The following is an 18,701-nucleotide window of genomic DNA, read 5'->3' on the forward strand; positions in this document are numbered from 1 at the left end:
CATTGCTCACTGGCTGTATCAAAATGTAGTCTGAACAGTTATCACTATATTTCTGATTAATATTATAACAACCACTGGCTAATCACAGAGTCAGCAGTGAAAACTGCTCTAATCGTTATCTTCCTGGCTAAGTAACTTCCCTGTTATTTGTTGTAGGCTGCAGATTTTGGTGGGTGGGGGGGTTCTTCTTTCTTGTAATGGTAAATGTGAGATTTTATCCTCAAAGGAGTGATTATCTCAGAGCAAAATTGGCAAGGTTAAACACTATCTATAAAAAAACATTCAGCAGCGCGCCATGAAATGAATTACATAATATATCAGTCATCTACCTAGCTTTTGAAAAAGTGCAAATATGTGTTTGTTCAGTCTGGGTGAGGATTTTATATTAGGTTCCTTTTTCCATGAAGGTAAAAACGACCTTGGTTATTAGAAAGCGAAGATATATTGAACTGAGTAGAATCAACACAGGTCCATTTCATTTAGTTCCTGCTAAAATTGAAAGAAGGGAAAATACAGATTGAATTTATTTTACTGTATATCGCCTCATTTGAACTTTAGGAAAGCGTTAACCACTAAGGAAAGCCTTTCTCCCATCTCCCTTCTATAATCTCTTACAGCTGCCATGTTAAGGAAATTGCCTCGACTTCACTGATTCTTTGCTATGAAGTTCAACCAGCAGCCACTGTGTTACGGGGGAAATGGATGCTCTGTGGCCATTACAGGAAGACAGGACTTTGACCTGACACATGTATGTATCTACACACAAAATCCTGACACTTTAAAATCACAAATTGGTGTATTTTTCCTAAGGCTTCAGTAGATCTCCTCTGTGGGACCCCATTTTGAAAAGCGCTATGGTATCAATTTGATTATTTTATTGAATGCAAGAAAAAATACCTTGCAAAGATGGAAATCCACAGGCTAAAAGCTAGTTGCTGTCACTGTAATTTTATAATAGTTCCTTTCCAGAAATACATGCTCTGCAACTGTTATTAAATGATGGGTGTGCGATTGTGCGCCCTGCTTGACTCTACATTTTCCAGGTGGAAATTCAGACATCTCCAAATCCAAATTTACTGTTAAGCTGACTCCTTCTCTTTATTTTGATTTTACAATGGAGTCAAAATTCTGGAGAGCAATTTCAGTTGGCATAAAGCAGTATAGCTCTGGGAGAGCACACAGAGCTACACCCATTTCTACCAGCTTAGCAGCTGGCCCTCGAATCATGAAAATCTATATTATCACCTTTTTTATAGGTGATAATTGCTGCGTAAATACTGCAAGCTCAGGATATTAGCACTACTTCTGAGAAACTTCACAGTGGGTCACATTTATCCCTGCACTCAGGAGCTGGTGGCACATCTTCCCACAGATCTCATCTCCCATGGTTCTCTTCAGCCCTGGATTGTCCTCCCTTCTTTGTCTCCTATCCATACTGGCTCTTTTCTTGTACCATGCGTGGCAGGAGCCAAAATCCCAGTGAGGAGAATGAAGAGCCAAATGAAAATATGCTTCTCTGAAATACATTTCCTTTTAGCTAAGTTTGTATTCCTTTGGATGCTTGTTTTGGCTTATAGTTTTTTTGACAATTTGACAATACAACACCATGTTACCCTTTAAGGGCCGTGCTGGTGATGGGTTGATGGTTGCACTGTATAACATTAGTGGTCTCTTCCAACTTTAATGATTCTGTGATTCTATGCCTAAATGTTCATGAGAGTGATGAAGTGGAAATGATAAGGTGCAAGGGGCTTGTTGAAGTGGGCTGCAGTGGACTAGGAGGTAGCAGACAGTGTGAGCCATAGGACTTAATGTCAGTTGTGTGACATTCAGCATACCCCATTCAGTATATTTTGGGGTCTGAACTTACCCTCTAGGTAGGATGGACTACAGTTCGGTGTTGCATAGGTACATGCTCTTTACAGCTCTGCAAAATAAACGTACTGTATTAGTGATTAAAATTTCCTAAGAGTTTGATAGGAAGTTCTTTCATTCATCAGCATTGCTGACCTAGTCTACTTTCAGGGCCAAATTCAAAGGCAGCGTATATAGCAGTGTAATTTAGACCTCTTGGCCTCGTTCCTTACCTCTGCTGCAGAGCTCAGCACTGCAGAGCTCACTGACACTAGCAGGGAGGGGCTTCCCATTTTGGATATAAAGCCAATTTCATCCCATTAGTTCCCTCTATCAAGCATCACAGCTAGGCTAAGAAAGATCCCTGCACCCATCTGATCAGGTGCTGCCACTGCTGCAAGGCAAGTCTTGGGTAGTTCCCAAGCACAGTTTATATTCTGTGACCTTCAGTCATGCCTGAACCTTACATCCCCAGAAAACTTTTCTTGGTTCTGCTGATTTCACCAGCAAAATCCAAGACCTGGAGGACAACTTTCAAGGCCACATGCGTCTCCTTCTGCCCAGTAACTTCCAAATCCTTCCTCTTTTACCTGCTTTCCACCTTTTCCACCCTTGCTTAATGTAGAACTTGAGAACCTCATACCCATGCAGGTTACTCTTTGTCCCTCACTGCTCTGATTCAGCTAGCTGAGGAACTGATCTGCGGAAAGATTAAGCAGTTCCCTGTAAGCCATACCTTAGTTTGGCAGCAGAGCAGGTATTCTCCAAGATCTCATCCTGCAAGCTGAGCTCCTGCACTGTCTCTCCCTCCCCTCCTTTTCCATACACCACCACGATCACTGGTGCATACAGCCTTTCCAGCCTGCTCTGTCAGAGCAGAACTTTCTCTGAAATCTGTGCGTATGAGGGCATATCCTAATTAATCCCATTTCTCTTCTGCCTACACCAACTGAAGCCTCTCTGTGCCATTATTCTCCCTTCTACTATAAAAAGAATTATTTTAAAAGCAACCTCAGACAATCTGATGCAGCCTGGAGACAGCAGTGTGTCACAGTTTGGGTCACCCAGCGTGCCCTAGCACCATGGCCAGCATGACATCTGTCATGGCATCACCATGAGAACTTGCAGCGTCTCCCTGCCCAGCTGGGTGAATGTCAAATAGCAGGAGGCTGCTGGGCTCTCATTAAAACACACTTGCTCTATCACTCCCTATCTCCAATGTTTAAACCAGACCGACATCGCACCAAAATTTACCCTGCACAGTTTTGCTCTCCTCTCTCCCTGAGCCCCAGGTGACTTTGAAGAACAAGGCACCCATCCCTGAGAACCAGCCCCGCTGCGGGCTGCGTTATTCAGGAGGCATTAGATCATGTTAACGTTAGATATAATCCAGTACAAATCCTCTTAGTGTCACTGGCACTGTTAGGGTTGTTATAATTGCTCGTAGCTTAAAACAATTTTGCAGCTTTTCTTCACCTCGGCGAGCCGGCTCCAATTAGAGGAAGGGAACTTTCTGAACCCGCAGAGTCTGTATTTAGGGCACAGCCCCATCCTGACAACACGCTGTCAGCCCTGCCGAGCAGCTGGGAAAATGTCCACTTTATTGCAGAGACGTGACAAAAACAGAGCGAGGAGAGTAACACGCGCGCTCCAGATTCGTTCAAAGCCCTTTGGAAGCACCTCCTAAGGCGATTATTTTGTTCTGCCTGACTCTGCTTTCCCGGGGCTGCCTGTCCTCGTTCTGCATTGCCTGTTTTTTAAGTAATGTTCCCATTTCAGAAAGTTAGAGAGAAGATAGAGAAGAGGAAGGAGAACAAATTAAGAGATAGTGAGTCTGCAAATGTGCTTTCAGCTGGTGGAGAATCACAGAATCAGGTTGGAAGGGACCTTTAAGCCCATCCAATTCCAACCTGCTGCTCTGGGCAAGGTTGCGCCCATGAGCTCAGGCTGCCCAGAGCTCCATCCAACCTGCTTCCATGATGGGACACCCATCGCTTCTCTGGGCAGTTGTGCCAGTGCCTCACCATCCTCTGGCGAGGAGAAAAGTGATTACGAGTGAGGTAGACTATCACAATGCTCTGAAGGCAGACTGCATGGTGTGGAGAAGCCCTAAGTCAGCTGCATCCGGGAAAGCTGGATGTGCACATGGTATAGATAGGATAGGAAAACCACAATGACAAGAGTAGAGATTTGCCCCTTGAGCCCTGCTGGCAGCATGGACTGGTCCTAGTAATGGCTGGGAGCAGGACAAGAGTCTCTATCCACCAGTATAATGGGACATCAAACTGACCACCTGCAACCCCGCATCTACAGGAAAGGAGCAGGGTGGATCTCCTGCACTGTGCTCACAAGAGACCAGCTGCATGGCTATCATAAGTAATGTAGTGCTCTCTGTCAGCCTGTGTAGCTGCCAGTTTCTGTGCGACATCTATGTGTAAGCTAATGCCAGCACTGCCTTTATGCTGAAGGACCAGGCAGGCATAGAGCACCTGCAAACTCTGGGTCTTCCTCCAGGATAGCAAGGGAAACCTTCTGCCACCACATCCTTGTTTTGCAAGGAGTTCATCATAACAGCCATGCATGCTGTAAAAAATGTTGGCAGAAGGAATGACCGTAAATTTGACCACAGTGCTGGCCAGATACTCTTTGTCAGAGAGTTCAATTTGAGGCCAGCGTTGAAGTGGAAATCTAGAAGCACGTGGGAGCTGAAGCGTTATTCCTGGCTGAAGGGGTGGTGTTTGGAATGGAGGTGCCCCTTGAGATCATGGAAAACAATCCTGTGCCAAGCTATCTGCTGGTGAGAGTTATGCATGACAGCATACCAGGTCACCGATGCCAAACAAGAGAAGTCCATGTCCTCCAGTGTTCTCCTGTCCTCTGGCTGCAAGCACTGGCACACTCGCACCCCGCACCACCTTGCTCTGCCTCGCCTGTCCAAACCAGCTCTGTGCCAATTCATTTCTGACCAGCAAAAGATTTTAGTCAAATAGTGAGCGGGCTGAGTCTGAGGAAACATCCAGCAATACTGGGACTGGGGCAGAGGGGCTTGAGCACACAGGGGGATAGACAGGGGAGCAGGACTCCTTACCAGCAGAAGCAAGGCTCTGGAGTAGCTCAGCCATCAGCAGGACAAACAGCGTACAAGTGAGCAGATACAGAGCAAACAAATAAAGATCCTGTCCCCACTTCTTCCAAACCTTGCTTGCTGGTGACCTGCCAGGGTGTGGTGGTGACAAGATCCTGCCACAGCTTTGCTTGATGCACAGATATGGCCAGTACAGGAGGGGACCTGCTTTGTGGGTCCTCCCTGCTTACAGCAACTCTCCCAAAGCTCTCCTTCCCTTAATTTCCTGGTGACAGGGCTCACCATGGCGTCACCCAGGTCGAGGTGACTCAGAGCTGAGGTGAACCACTCCAGATCGAGATACGTGGGGAGCATCATGCTGATTTCAGTGCCCCATAGCAAAAAGGGAGCAGGCAACTCCATGTGAGGTAGAGGAGAGCTAGACCTGGACATGGGGGTAGAAGCAGAAGAAAAGCAAATCCATAGGTATGGTTTACTTCATTTTTTTTCCCCTGTAAAATAAGCAGGCAAGCGGAAGTAAAACCTACTTTACCTACAGCAATAAGTCTACTTCCCTGATGCTGACATAAAGCAAGCTCAGAGCTATTCTTGGGCATCAACTGCAAAGAGGACTTATATCAACAAATGGAGCCAGGGTGTATATTCTGAGCTGAGAGCTGAGCAGGCCATCAGCTCCTCTAGGAATTCAGAAAAGCAAAGGTAGATAAAGCTGGTTCAGACTCTGCATTGCAGTTTGTCCAGAACCAGGACCTCTGGTGGATTTGCAAGTCCTGCTTGATATAGTAACCAGGGAAACTACCATGGGGGAGAGTATAGACCTGCAGAGCCAGCAGCCAGTCAGCAATAGGCGCCTGTTCCAGCTCTCTGATACCTGCAAGGTGACCTCCTCATCACTGAAGGAGAGTAGTTCAGCTTAATAAACCAACCCGGATGGTTTCAATCGCCTTACCATCTTCTTGCAGTGACAGTTGGCACTAAAATGAGAATATAAAGATAAGCCACTAAATTAAAATGACCCAGCTCTATGATGTTAAGAAAATCTGCAGAGGAGCTCTGACTTGCTGAAATACAGAGCACCCTCAGCTTCCATAGCCTCCCTGGGTGCCGAAAGCATGCTATGACTGACAACAAATTATTGGCTTTCTTGCACCTCTTTGGAGGTGTTCCAAGAATTCCTGCAGGACTTTGTTGACTTTGCAACAGAAAAGTCCACTGCTCTGGAAAGCAGTCATTCTTTCTGGGAAGAGTTTGCTTTCTTAAGAGTCGTTACCAAAGGAGAAGGGAGGCTGAAGACAGCTGTATGAGGAGACTTTGATACTTGCGTTTGTGTCACGTCTGTTTACATGTGCTGGCAGAGTGCCAAGCACGAGTGTCCTCTTATTCTCCTATAAATGAATCTTTTCCTCATGTAAAATGCATCCTTCTCTCCCAGCTCCCAGAATATCCACAGCCATTGGACATTTAATGATCTTTGCCCAGAGCATGCTTCTACCTCTGTTCCTCATAGCCTCAGCTCTCTTCTTTTATCATATTTTATGCAAGATGAAGCCGCACATTAAAAACATTTTTGTCTGTCATTTATACCAAACAGCAGCTGGCCCCTGTGGAGGCAGGAAGACACCATGATAAATGAGGAATGATCCTTTTTGCCTGTGATGTCACAGCAACTTGCATTCAAATTCATTATAGAAACAAATGTGCTTAAACTTCTGCAAATAAGAGAGGGCTGCCTCTGAAATTAGTTCCATTTTCAAGGTCAGTAAGCAAAGAGTCAGTCCATGTTCCTTGGAGACAGCCTCCAATCACAGGAAACAGCTCCCCTGCCAGCCAGCTGTTATCTGCATAGTCCTTCTCTGCTATTTGATGTGCCACGGGCTTCTTGTCACTTGGCAGTGAGATATTTTCATCATTCCACCAGCTGACACCATTCACGTTCCCATTTCCCTGGTGCAGAAATCCCCACGTCTTACAGCAAGCAAGGGGCTCAGTCTCCTCCTCGTGTAGTTATCACGATGACATTTTTCCAAGACACATTTCATATATCTCTTGCAGCCTCTTTAGCATTCTTCCTTGCAAATAAATACATTGGTTTTAATAGCCACTTGAATTCGACCCAGAGGGGAGTGATTAGGCTCTTAATGAGCTATGCAATGCATATTCTCTGCTGGCTAAATCTTGAGGTGCTTACTCAGGCAAATTGCCACAGAGACTAAGGCTGCTTAAAGCACTTCCAGATGTGGCCCCTTCAAGTTAACTACAAGACTAAGCATCATTCATCTCAGTGCCAAGAAAGGAATACCAGCATAGCTCACTGCCCGGTTCAGAGCCACTGGACTCCCCTTAACCCTCCAGCCCCAGCTGTGCAGATAAAGGAGAAGTAGCACAGACAGGAAAGCTGACCCCATGGCTGCTAATGATGCCATTGGCTTAACTTCGTGCAGCCCTGTAGTACTGTGATATAATTCCAAGAGAGGAAATATCTCCTTATGCATCCCTTGAAAAACCACATAATAAGCAGTAAGCAGTTTGCCCACACCATCCCAACTTGAGAAGAGCTGTAATATTTCACAATTCTATGTTTTCTCTGTTGTTGACAACAAAGGAACTCTTTCTTGGGAAAGAGATGGTGGGAAGATGGTCAGTGACAAGCGTGTCTGCAATAAACCCCAGGCTGACTTCACAGAATCACAGAATCACAAGTTCATAAGGGTTGGAAGGACCTCCGGAGATCATGTAGTTCAAATCCCTGCTAACGAAGGTTCTTTACAGTGGGTTGCACAGGAAAGCATTGGAGGAGGTTCTGAATATCTCCACAACCTCTCTGGGCAGCCTCTTCCAGTGCTATGTCATCCTCATAGTAAAGAAGTCCATATGAAACTTCCTGTGCTGCAGTTTGTGCCCATTTTCTCTTGTTCAGTCACTGGGCATCACCAAAAAGAGCCTGGCCGCATCCACTTGAGTCCCACACTTCAGATATTTATAAACAGTGATGAGATCCCCTCTCAGCCTTCTTTCTTCCAGGCTTGACAGCTCCAGGTATCTCAGAATTTCCTCGTAAGAAAGATGCTCCAGGCTTCTCATCATCTTTATGGCCCTTCTCTGGACTCTTTCTAGAAGTTTCCTGTCATTCTTAAACCTAGGAGCCCAGAACAGGACACAGTACTCCAGACATGGCCTCACTGGAGCAGAGTAGAGGGGGAGGATCACCTCTCTCGACTTGCTGGCCACGCTCTTTTTCATGTACCCCAGAATACCATTGGCCTTCTGGGCCATGAGGACACATTACTGGCTTATGGCAAACCCATCAGAATACCTAGGTCCTTCTCCAGAGAGCTAATTTCCAGCAGGTCAGACCCTAATCTGTACTGATTTATGTGGTTTTTCTTCCCCAGGTGTAGGACTCTACTCTTGCCCTTGTTGAGCCTCATTAGGTTCCCAAGTCTCCAGCCTGTCACTGAACAGCAGCATTATCACCCATCCCTTGCAGAAATACTCCTCTCTAACCTCCCATGGGTGGCACTGAAACAGACAGATAATCTCAGCTTCTTCCACAGCTGGTGGCACGAAGTGACCACCTCAGGGAACAGCTGAGCCTTCCTGCCAACTTCTTAATTACTTGCCTCATAATGAGATGAGTTGATCCCAGGAAAAGCCTCTCTTTTCCTCAATTCACTGGTCGTAAATGGTGGCTACAGATGGAGTGGATGCTTAGCTTTTAGACTTGATAAAGTTGTGTAAGGGGAATCCTACTGCCCCTTCACTCTGTTGCAAATAGCTGGCCCCACTTGGGCCTGCTTCCTTCATACAGACAGAGGACTGGATTGAAGGGTGCCTCTTAACACTCTTTGGGGTGTGATTTCACCACACATTTTTAATGTACAAAAAGTGAATCTCTGATGCACTTGTTCAGCCTTTGGTCTCCTGACACTTTCAATGTACACCGATGAGAAGCATCTCCAAACCCACCAGCACTGTGAAAAGACTCATCAAACACACCATCAAATTACCTTGCACATCTCAGGAACAACACTACCGGCACACTGCCCATTAAGACTCAACACATAGCTGAAAGGCCCTCACTCTTTGGCTGGCTATCCTTGCTCCCAGAAAGCATATACGTTTGATGGGACGTGATGTCTTTGCCTGGTGTGCAGAGTGGGAGTCACCTGGAGGGTAGCAGGCTGAAGTGCCATGCAGTGCAGTCATAACCCTTGGTTTTGTAAGCTATTCTAATAGATTTACATCCAAAAATCTTATTTATATCATACGGAGACAAGAAACCAGAACAGAATGAATCACTCGTTACAGCAAAATGAGGAGCAAATGCTATAAATCTCAATGTTTTTTATCTGAAATCTTCTGCACCATTGCAAGGAATTCTGTCCCTTGTGGATCTGTCTCAAGAATCATTGGGAAAGGTAACTTTTGTGTTGACAGACCTGCAAAGGTCTGCAAACACAAACAAAACCCGAAGCATCTCATTCTTCTTACTCTCCTAGTATGCTTACAGAACAGTTTTAATATCAACAGATAGCAAGGAGAAGTGATTTTTCTTAAGTGTAGTTCACATCACATTTCTAATAATGTCGTCATTTATCTGTGTAATATATATAGCTGTATGTATAGCATGCACATACAGCAGAAGTAAGCTCTCCATATATCACAACTGTTTGTGTGACATAAATATGACAGATGTACTATAAAGCTGTACAAAATATTCTGTGTAGTATTCCGTAGTATGCATGTATCAATTTAACATCATACATATCTTTTCTTGTAAGATATAGCAAGATGCAATCTTTCAAATTCATGCAAGTAAAAGTTATGGGAATGAAAACTGTAAATAAAAAGAATGCACTAGAACAAACATTCAAGATTATGCACATAGGACATACAAGACCTCTCAAAGGAAGATGCAAAGGCAATGGTATTTTTAACAGTGCCTTGGAGGAACCTGGTCTTCATGGACATGCAGTCCTGCAGATCCTTTTATGAAACTCAAAAAGACTTCACAAAGCACAGAGGGTCTATCCACACCTGTGACCCACCTGCTTTACTGGGACCACATTCCTGTGCTAACTCCTCTTTGCAGCCAGGAGGGCTGGATACATACAGCAAGCCTGATGCTCTGGCTGTCTAGGGAACAAGAAGAATTAGTAAGACATTGCGATGCAACTGGGGACCCAACTATTACTGTAATAGCAGTGATCACAATTATTAATAATGGTCCAAAGACAAATAGAAACAGAAGAGGAAACCTTTATGCTGTCTGTTCCTTTCTTAGAACAAGAAGCAATAGTTGGTCTAAAAAGTGGAGTCTGTTCTGTTTTATTCCTTGAATGCTGCAATTTCCCAAGAGTGGCTGTAAAGTCAGAAGGTTTTTTTTTTTTTTTGCTATTTGCTTTGCAATTTGCTATCATATTAAACTGCACTAGTTTCCTCCCATACTCATTTTCCTCTATTATTTTGCCACTTCGACCAAACCCTGGCTAACTGAAAGTTCAGATATGTACTAGTCAAATAGTAAATCATAGAATCAAAGAGTCATAGAATCGTAAAATTGTAGAATCATAGAATGGCTTGGGTTGGAAGGGACCTCAAGGATCATCAAGTTCCAACCCACATGCCACAGTCATGATTGCCAGCAAGTACTAGATCAGATTGCCCAGGGCCTTATCCAACCTGGTTTTAAACACCTCCAGGGATGGAGCGTTCACAGCTTCTCTGGGCAGCTGTGCCAGCACCTCACCATCCTCTCAGAAAAAAATTCTCCCTTCTAATCTAAATATCCCTTCCTTTAGTTTGAAAACATTCCCCCTTGTATTTCACTATCTACCTTTGTAAAAAGTTGAGTAAAGTGTTCATTTTATACTTCTCAGACTTCTAGGAAGTCACGTTAATCATTGCTTTTGAGTACTCAAAATGCAAAGGGAATGTTTATGAATGTATGATGTTCGTGACCATCTTGATAATCTTTGCAGAACTGCCTGCTGTGTTTGATGAATTAACATACTCTTAAAATGTTCACACATCCAGCCAGGTACCAGAGCCAACATCCTGTGATCTGTATGCTCACTCATGGGCTAAGACTAAGAGTACGACACTTGAGCTTAGATGCTGAGTGTTTGATGCACGTGCTTGTGTCTTTGGTTGGTATTGGTGCAACACTGGGTGCTCCAGCTGTAATAAGCATAACAACAATGAAATCAGTGAAAGTTCAGACAAGTGGAGGATCCAGTCCAGCAGGTCTCATGGTTGAATTCATGACTGGCTTACAAAACGATCCTTGTGCCATAACTTCTAAATTTATATCAAACCTTAACTAAAATAATCAGCATTTCTAGAATTCAAAATGAGTTATTGCTTTCCAGAGTCCTGCAATAAATTACCCCCTTTCTTCCAACTCAGAAAGACCTATTTCTATGACTTTTCATTTTAAAGAGCTAATGTGGCTTCAGGAAAAATTAAAAAAAAAAAAAAAAAGAAAGAGGGATAATATATAACTCTTTTTTGTTTTATCCAGACAGATTCATGTGGATCGTTGCAGCCTTAATTCAAAATTTTATTGACTGATTTCTTTCTGCATCCCAAGGAGTTGCTAAGCAACATGGATTCTCCCTCACCATGCATTTGTCAAAACAGAAAAAAAGTGAGAAGAAATAGAAAAAGATTCACTTTCTCTAATAGATCTATCAAACCACAAAGTACCACTTATTTCTGAATCACCTGAAGTTATACCACTGATATATTCACTCTCTCAGTGCTGTGGCTGGTTCTAGAGTTTAAGTTCAAAACCAATGAACAAAAATGGGACACTGCTGGATGATGGCTTTTACTCATTAGTCCATCCATAGCCAGTGACTCACAAATCTGCCCACTGCTCCTTGTGCTAAATTCTTAGTTCTTAGGAGGAGCAACGAGTTGAAGAACGAGAGCTCAGCTGCCTCCAGTCTGGAGCTCTCCTCTGAGGCCTTTAGAAAAGATGAATAATTCCAGGTTGCTGGTACAGTCTGAATGCTATCATTGGGGCTGTACTGACACCACACCTGGGCTTGTGGGTCACTGCAATAGCACCATCAATCAGAGAGGGTATGGCAGTGCTCGAGGTGTCTGCCATCGTATGCACTGTAGGCTATATATTCAACATACGCAGACTGTTTTGCAGCAGTGCTGCTTGAATGATCCATCAGAAGCCCGTGTATGGTCATAAGGAGTATTTCACAAAGCAGAGATTGCATTTTAACATCTAACATACTCTTCAAGACAGCGACAACCAAAGTTTGTGGAAATTATTCTTTTCTTTGCTCTCCAGCAAAATGACTCTTCTCTGGCAGTTCCTTATAATGCTGTAGGTTATGCTTCCATCTCTTCTCAGGAAGGAGAGCTGCTTTGGTATTCACCATCGAGTTAATAGTTCCCTTGCTCTTCCTGAATTGTACTGCAAATAGATTTGCACAGGCAATAAATATACACTTTTTTTTTCTTCTGAAAGATGTAGATACAAATTGGAATGCAGAAAGGTGAAGCCAAATTTTGCAGTCCACTGCACTAAGGAAAAGTAGGCAAAAATCTATTGACCTTTATGTCTTGATGTTATGTTTATTCAGTGAAATCATTCCTGATTCACTGTGGTATATGTGAGAACAGATTTTGGACCTTTTTACAGCTCTTTAAAGCCAGAATTTTTGCCCGCAGAAACATCCATTTGTAACTTCAATTGGCAACACATCTCTGAGGACTCTTAAAGTGGGGAGCGGGAAAGTGTTACTGCTTGATTTTTCTCCTGTTGTTCATTAAGTACGATGACTCTGCTTCTCCAAAAGAACATTTTGAGATCCAAAACCAATAGTTCTCTTCTCACTCTGAAACAGAAATTGTACTATAAGTGTAGAAAATTGTAAAATTCTTAGTGTTTCAGAACATTGTCAAATAGTGGATGTGGCCCAGTGTGTTTTGCTTAATGGCTTACCTACAAGATCTGGAAAGCAGCTTCAGAAATGCATTTATATTGTTAAATTGATTCATTTTGAATATAACTGTAGCTCCTAATATCTGCTTTCACTCCTCAGATAGAATTTTGGTAAATAAACATGGGATTTAATTATATACTCAAAAATGGGTGGTGGTATATAGTTACTCTACAGTCACAAATACGTGCAGCAAGCCCCCAGTGATAGAAATTATCCTTAAATCAAGTTAAGAGAGGGAAGAATTACACCTGACCTCAGATGCTGGATGGGAGGCACTAAAGGTTTATCCACCATCCATTCTATGCACTGGATGGGATGCAGATCCAGTTTCCTTTGGGAGGTTAAGTGAGGATTTCTGAATTCTCTGTAATTCTTCAGCGTACAGGAATCCTTCACAAATTCTTCAGTCAGTTTGAGGACTGGAAAGATTCTGAATGGATCTGTAGTCCAACCACAATAACTCTGCACAATGGGAAAATTCATCGCTAAGTAATGAATAATGAAAACGTTCAGTTCTGAAAATTAGAATAAATTTTCTGCAGTTTCATTTCCTTTCCTAATCTTGAAAATATCAATATGATATGTATCTTCAAGCTCCACTGATAATACTGTCCAATTTACAGATCTAGCCCAAATTCCTCTTTGTGAGCTACTGTGTTCTGAGTAGGTCTGACTACTTGTAATGATAAAGCCCATTAAAGTGATTTTCGCATCAGGTCCTATTTATTAAAAATACTGAACTCTCTTTTCTTCCTTCTTTTTTTCAATTACACTGACTTGGGCTTCTGATAATGTGTCTGAGTCATCGCCTGTGTGTGTATGTATGTGTGCGTATTTATATATAGCTTGCTGTATTTATAGCTGTGGATCTGGAGATGGGTACAGAAACCCAGCGAACAAAGCAAATTGGAAAAGCACCTTTCTTAAGCAATAAGAAGACATGCTATCAGTGCCCTTCTGCACAATTACTGCCTGCCCCAGGCACTGCTCTAAGGCACAGAGTCAAAGGTTGTCTTTCTCAACCACTCGATAAATACTTTAAATCTCATTCCTATTACTGCTTTGAAATGAAAATTAGGGGAGGAGTGGGATCAATGGGTGTGTGTTTATTAAGAGGTGTCACTGAAATACTTCATTTGCAGATCATCTTCCATCTGAGGGCCTCAGAGATCTTTACAAACATCTCAACACAACTCTGAGACTTTTAAGCCCATTCTTGAGGTTGGCAGTTTTATTTCCCTGAATGTGCCTGGAGTTTGGCACACTCATCCATTTTCAAAAGCATCCACCAGGCACAGACTGGTATCCAACATCTCTCCTGGGGAGAACACACTAGGAAAATCTGTTGAATCTAAAAACATATTAAAACACCCTCCTCCCCAGGCTCTTTGAGACCCACTGCCCACCGATACATTTAGAAGGAGCCATCTTTTCTGTACTAAGGTTTAAACCAGTTTGTTTGGTCAGTGGACGCATCCTTCAAAACACACCATTTCCTCAGACACAAGCCACTCCTAAATAAGAAGCGTGTTCCATTCAGTCCTCCTATGTCAACTTTGGAAGCTGATGGAACTTTGCTGATACTCAGACACAAGAAAAAACAGCAAAATGTAGGAGAAAGCAGTATTTCAATATAATGGGAAAGAAGTGGAAAAAATCGCTCCTTTTGACAGAAGAAGGAGTCAACTGTGCAGTTTTACTAGCAATGTCTGGTAGCACCTGCACACTGCAGTTTTTCACAGACGTAGATAAAAGAGCATTACAGTGGGGAAAAAAAAAAGTAATTAAAACATTTAGCATGCCTTTGTCTTCACACGTTGCATTTACTGCCTTCTTTTTCCAGATCTTCATAAATTCCAAAATATACGATGATGCAATGTGCATATCTCATTCCCTGTGACTGCACTTCAATGCAGACCTAAACCCCAACCCCACAGCTTCCCCAGGGAAAATAACTCTGCATAAAGCTCCCTGGTGCACAGCTGTACACCAGACACAATTTTTGATGCACCACAGTTTTACGTCAGAGTAAGGGAGTGAAAGGGTGACTGTTCTTTACCACTTGTTTCTTTTTCTCTTTGCCAATGACCAAAATGCCCTCTGAAAGGTCCCTGAAAACTCAAAGAGAACTTTCTATCCAGAAAACAAATAAACAAAACAATCTGCCACATTTTGGCTCCAGTGGGACTTACAGCCAAATTTTCAGAGTCTAAAGCCTGCTATGCAGCCACTGCTGCCTCTTCTGTGATAGAGCCAGGATACATCTTCAGATTTACTGTAATTCTTCCCTTTTGTACCCCTCAAAATCATAAACATCACCAAGCCCAGCAATATTATGTATTTGATGAACGTGTACAATCTATTATCTCATGCAGACAAGCTTGAAGCATCTGCATCTGCAATGCCCCTCAGTGTTACACAAGAGCATTTCTGTATGAGACGCTATTTATGTAGCTGAATATACACATATGCATACTGCTATGCATATGTATGTGTGAAGGTACAGTGTATGCACCCTTACAGGTAGCTGTTGTTCCACAGCCACAGAAGCACATCAGGAACCCACATGCACCCTGCTGCTGCGTCTTGCTGCAGCTGGCAGTGTGTAGCAGAGCAAGAGGGCAGCTTCCAGTGGCTAACCTGCAAGGAGCCTCTTGCTGGTTACTTATTCCAGTTTGAGCCTGCAGCAATCTCCATTGGTTAAATAAGCCTCTGTGCGTTAGGTGTGCAGGACACTCAACTCATAGCATTGTTTGGGGCAACTCAAGTCCAGAAGCCTTAGGCATGTGTCTGTACTATCTCTGTAGCTGTGGATGTAAGTACTGGTTGCTTTGGTTGCCCTCGTATGCCCAATGTTTGACCACTGGGTGAGGCCGGACCCAAAGTCCTTTGAAGTCAGGAGTGTTTTCAGGGAAGCTGCTGGCTCTGGGTCTACTTGATCTGGCATTGTGATCAGAACTCAGTTGGAGAACGGGAGAGCCACAACTCTGACACCAGAATAGATGTTATCTCAAAATCATGACCAGCTGCACTGGGAAACCAAAGAAATGACTGCCATTGGAAATTTCCCAGGAGGCGAGCTGTTTATTTTCCAAGTTTTTGGTCTTAGGGACTTACTGTTGAAACAACTAAAATAAAGACAAAATAGGTAAAAGGAGATAGGCTGAGGAAGGAAATGTTGCATCTTGTCCTCTGTGATGGAAATTTTATGTCGGACTTCACTCTGTGTTCATCCCATGCATTTCCTTCGGAAATCATGGTTCACCTGGCATGACTGCAGCTATCCATTTCCAGTCACCCAACTGAGGGAGATCCCAGGTTGTCCCTCCTTCCTGCCCTCTGGGGGTGCACCAGTCCTTGTATGGTCTGCTGTGCTCCTCACCCAACATTTGCTGTGTGGCTGAAGAGTGAGGTAGAAGAAGGAAGGTGCGTCTGAACTGCAAGTTCAGATGGCTTTTTTTGGTGTAAATTACTGCCTTTTTGTCTGGCTTGATGCTTTCTGGGCACTGGAAGAGGTCCAGAAGTGAGCATTTCCCTTCTGACAGTGGGGAAAGAGCAGATTCCCTGACACAGTGGGTGAAATAACCTCTGTTAGTGGCTGCTGCACGTGCACTGCTATGCCTTATCATCTGGGCACGAGCCAAGGAAGAGGAAGTCTGTGTGCTTCACCTTTGACATCAGGAAGCCAGAGAGTGACTGCATGTGTAAAACTTTGCTCTACAAATGCATATTTCTTGGCTTATTACATGGATAAGTTATGCTTGTTCCACAACCTGCTCTCCTTGCTTTCAGACCACCTTCAAATACTTCAGTCTTTCCAATGGCAATCACTTCTTCAGCTTCCCTGTGCCGTTGGCCTTGGCTTTGAGGTGACAACAACAACAACAACAACAAAACGACAAAAAGACCTCTGTCAAATTTCATGGCATTCAGCTGCTGTTTCAGTGCCAATGTCTGTGCACAGATCTCAGGGAGAAGGCAGTTTCTGTCCACTTTACCTTCCCATAATCGCTGTATCGCAATAGCTGAAAATAGCAGCCATAGGGACAATGGCTGGGATGCAGTTAGTCCACCACACCACGCTGTCTCCTATTTTCAGCCATTCATCCCTTAAGCTCTTTCTCAGGTAGTTCATAAAATATTCATGTGGGAGATCCCAGAAATCTCTCTTCTCCTTTGCTGTAAAAAAGAAAATGACGAAAGTGCTTCTCTTCAACCAGTGCTTTCTTTTGTAAGAGAAATATTTTATCTTGCCACTGAGACAGTAATTTCTGCTTCCAGAAACAGGAAGAGAAGTATAAACAATGTTCAGCCAGAACAAATAATAGAGGAGATTTGCCAACCACATTCCTAAAGGCACATATACAATGTCTGTGAACAGGACTGCCACAGCCCATGATTCCTGACATTCAGAGCTGCCGCACCATTTATTTTAGGTTTAAGATTTATGAAAGATTAATGATGATAAAGGCCTACTGCTAGTCCTAGGCAATCTCAGGATCTCTTGCAATTTAAAAACTGTCCCCAGTGACTGTTGCAGAAAAACAGAAGGCAGAGCAGTGGATGCAGGACATGGGGAGAATGCAGCTCTTCAGATCTCCTCCCAGCCCTTGCAGATATCTGGCACAATTCCCTCTGTAGGAGTGTATGTTCTGCACATGCAGCACAGTGCCTGCAGAGGAAAAACACAAGAGGATTTGCCCGAGGAGCAGCACTGCAGGGTTCTGGCAGAGGGACTTCATGTCCCAGATCCAGACACGTTCTGCAGGTTGGCAGACTGTGATATTTCGAGTGATCGGTGAATTCAAGTCCAAACAGAATCACAGAATCGTCGGGCTTGGAATGGGCTCTGGAGATCATCTAGTCCAACACCCTCCCTGCTAAAGCAAGTTCCCTACAGTGGGTTGCCATCTTCCTTCTGCTGAGTTTGGCTGTAGTAGTTTTCTGTTCAGACGGTTGCCTACATTTTCTGGGGCATGGCTCACTCTTAGCTTCTTGGAAAAGGACAAAATTCAGAGGGGAAGGCTGGCATGCAAAGCTTGTGATGTTCAATCCCAATGTTTGCTGTGACAGAGGTGGTAGCAGGCAGCCCATCTCTGGGGCAAGATGAGGAAGAGACTGGCAGAGTCATGGAAGTGATTAACTGGGAAGATCTATGCATCAGGTCAGATGCAGAAAGAGCCTGTCCTGGAGATAGGAGAGCTTTCAGTATGACTGGGAGCTCATCGCACCCAATTTCTGCCCCTTTCTGTGTGAGTGGGCACCTATCCCACATCTGTCCCGCTCCTGAGCAAGAATGTTGGCAGTGTTTTAGGGAGGTTTTAACTGAGGTTCCTGGCAAGCAGTGCTAATGATGTCTGTGTGGTCAGCTCCTGGGAAGGAGATAGGGAGGTGACTGTCAGAGGCACCTCTGATGGTTATTCATCAAGTCAGGGCTTGGGGGGAAAATTACAGAAACTCATTTGACATGGGGAGGCTTTGGTTTGATTTGAATGCCAGAGAAGAAAGAGGAGGGCTTTTTGATGTAACTGAGATTTAAAAAATATTAAATGAGGGGAAAAAGCCTTATTTTATGATTGTTTAAAGCTGTTTAAGCAGTCCTGGAGGCATGAAAACTAAGAAAAGTTGAGTGAGCAGTCATTCTAGGCTCACTGAAAAACTTGTCCTTGCCCTATCGTTTATGTATCCTTAATAAATACTATTGCCCTACAACAGGACTCACATAAATGCTCCAGACACATCTGTTACAGACATTATGATCTGCATCTTTTACACTGTGTAGTGCTCCCATT

General features: G+C 43.7%; 1 long non-coding RNA gene across 1 annotated transcript in view; it reads left to right on the plus strand.

Annotated features, from left to right (window-relative positions):
* Nucleotides 1-18,701, plus strand: part of LOC128086095 (uncharacterized) — a 155,317-nt gene that overhangs the window by 126,425 nt on the left and 10,191 nt on the right. The window contains exon 5 of the long non-coding RNA XR_008209230.1: nucleotides 618-748. This is a non-coding gene — a long non-coding RNA (uncharacterized LOC128086095). The remainder of the gene's footprint in view (nucleotides 1-617; nucleotides 749-18,701) is intronic.

This window comes from Tympanuchus pallidicinctus, unplaced genomic scaffold, assembly GCF_026119805.1.
Source record: "Tympanuchus pallidicinctus isolate F22 unplaced genomic scaffold, pur_lepc_1.0 scaffold3, whole genome shotgun sequence".
NCBI classification, from domain to species: Eukaryota; Metazoa; Chordata; class Aves; order Galliformes; family Phasianidae; genus Tympanuchus; species Tympanuchus pallidicinctus.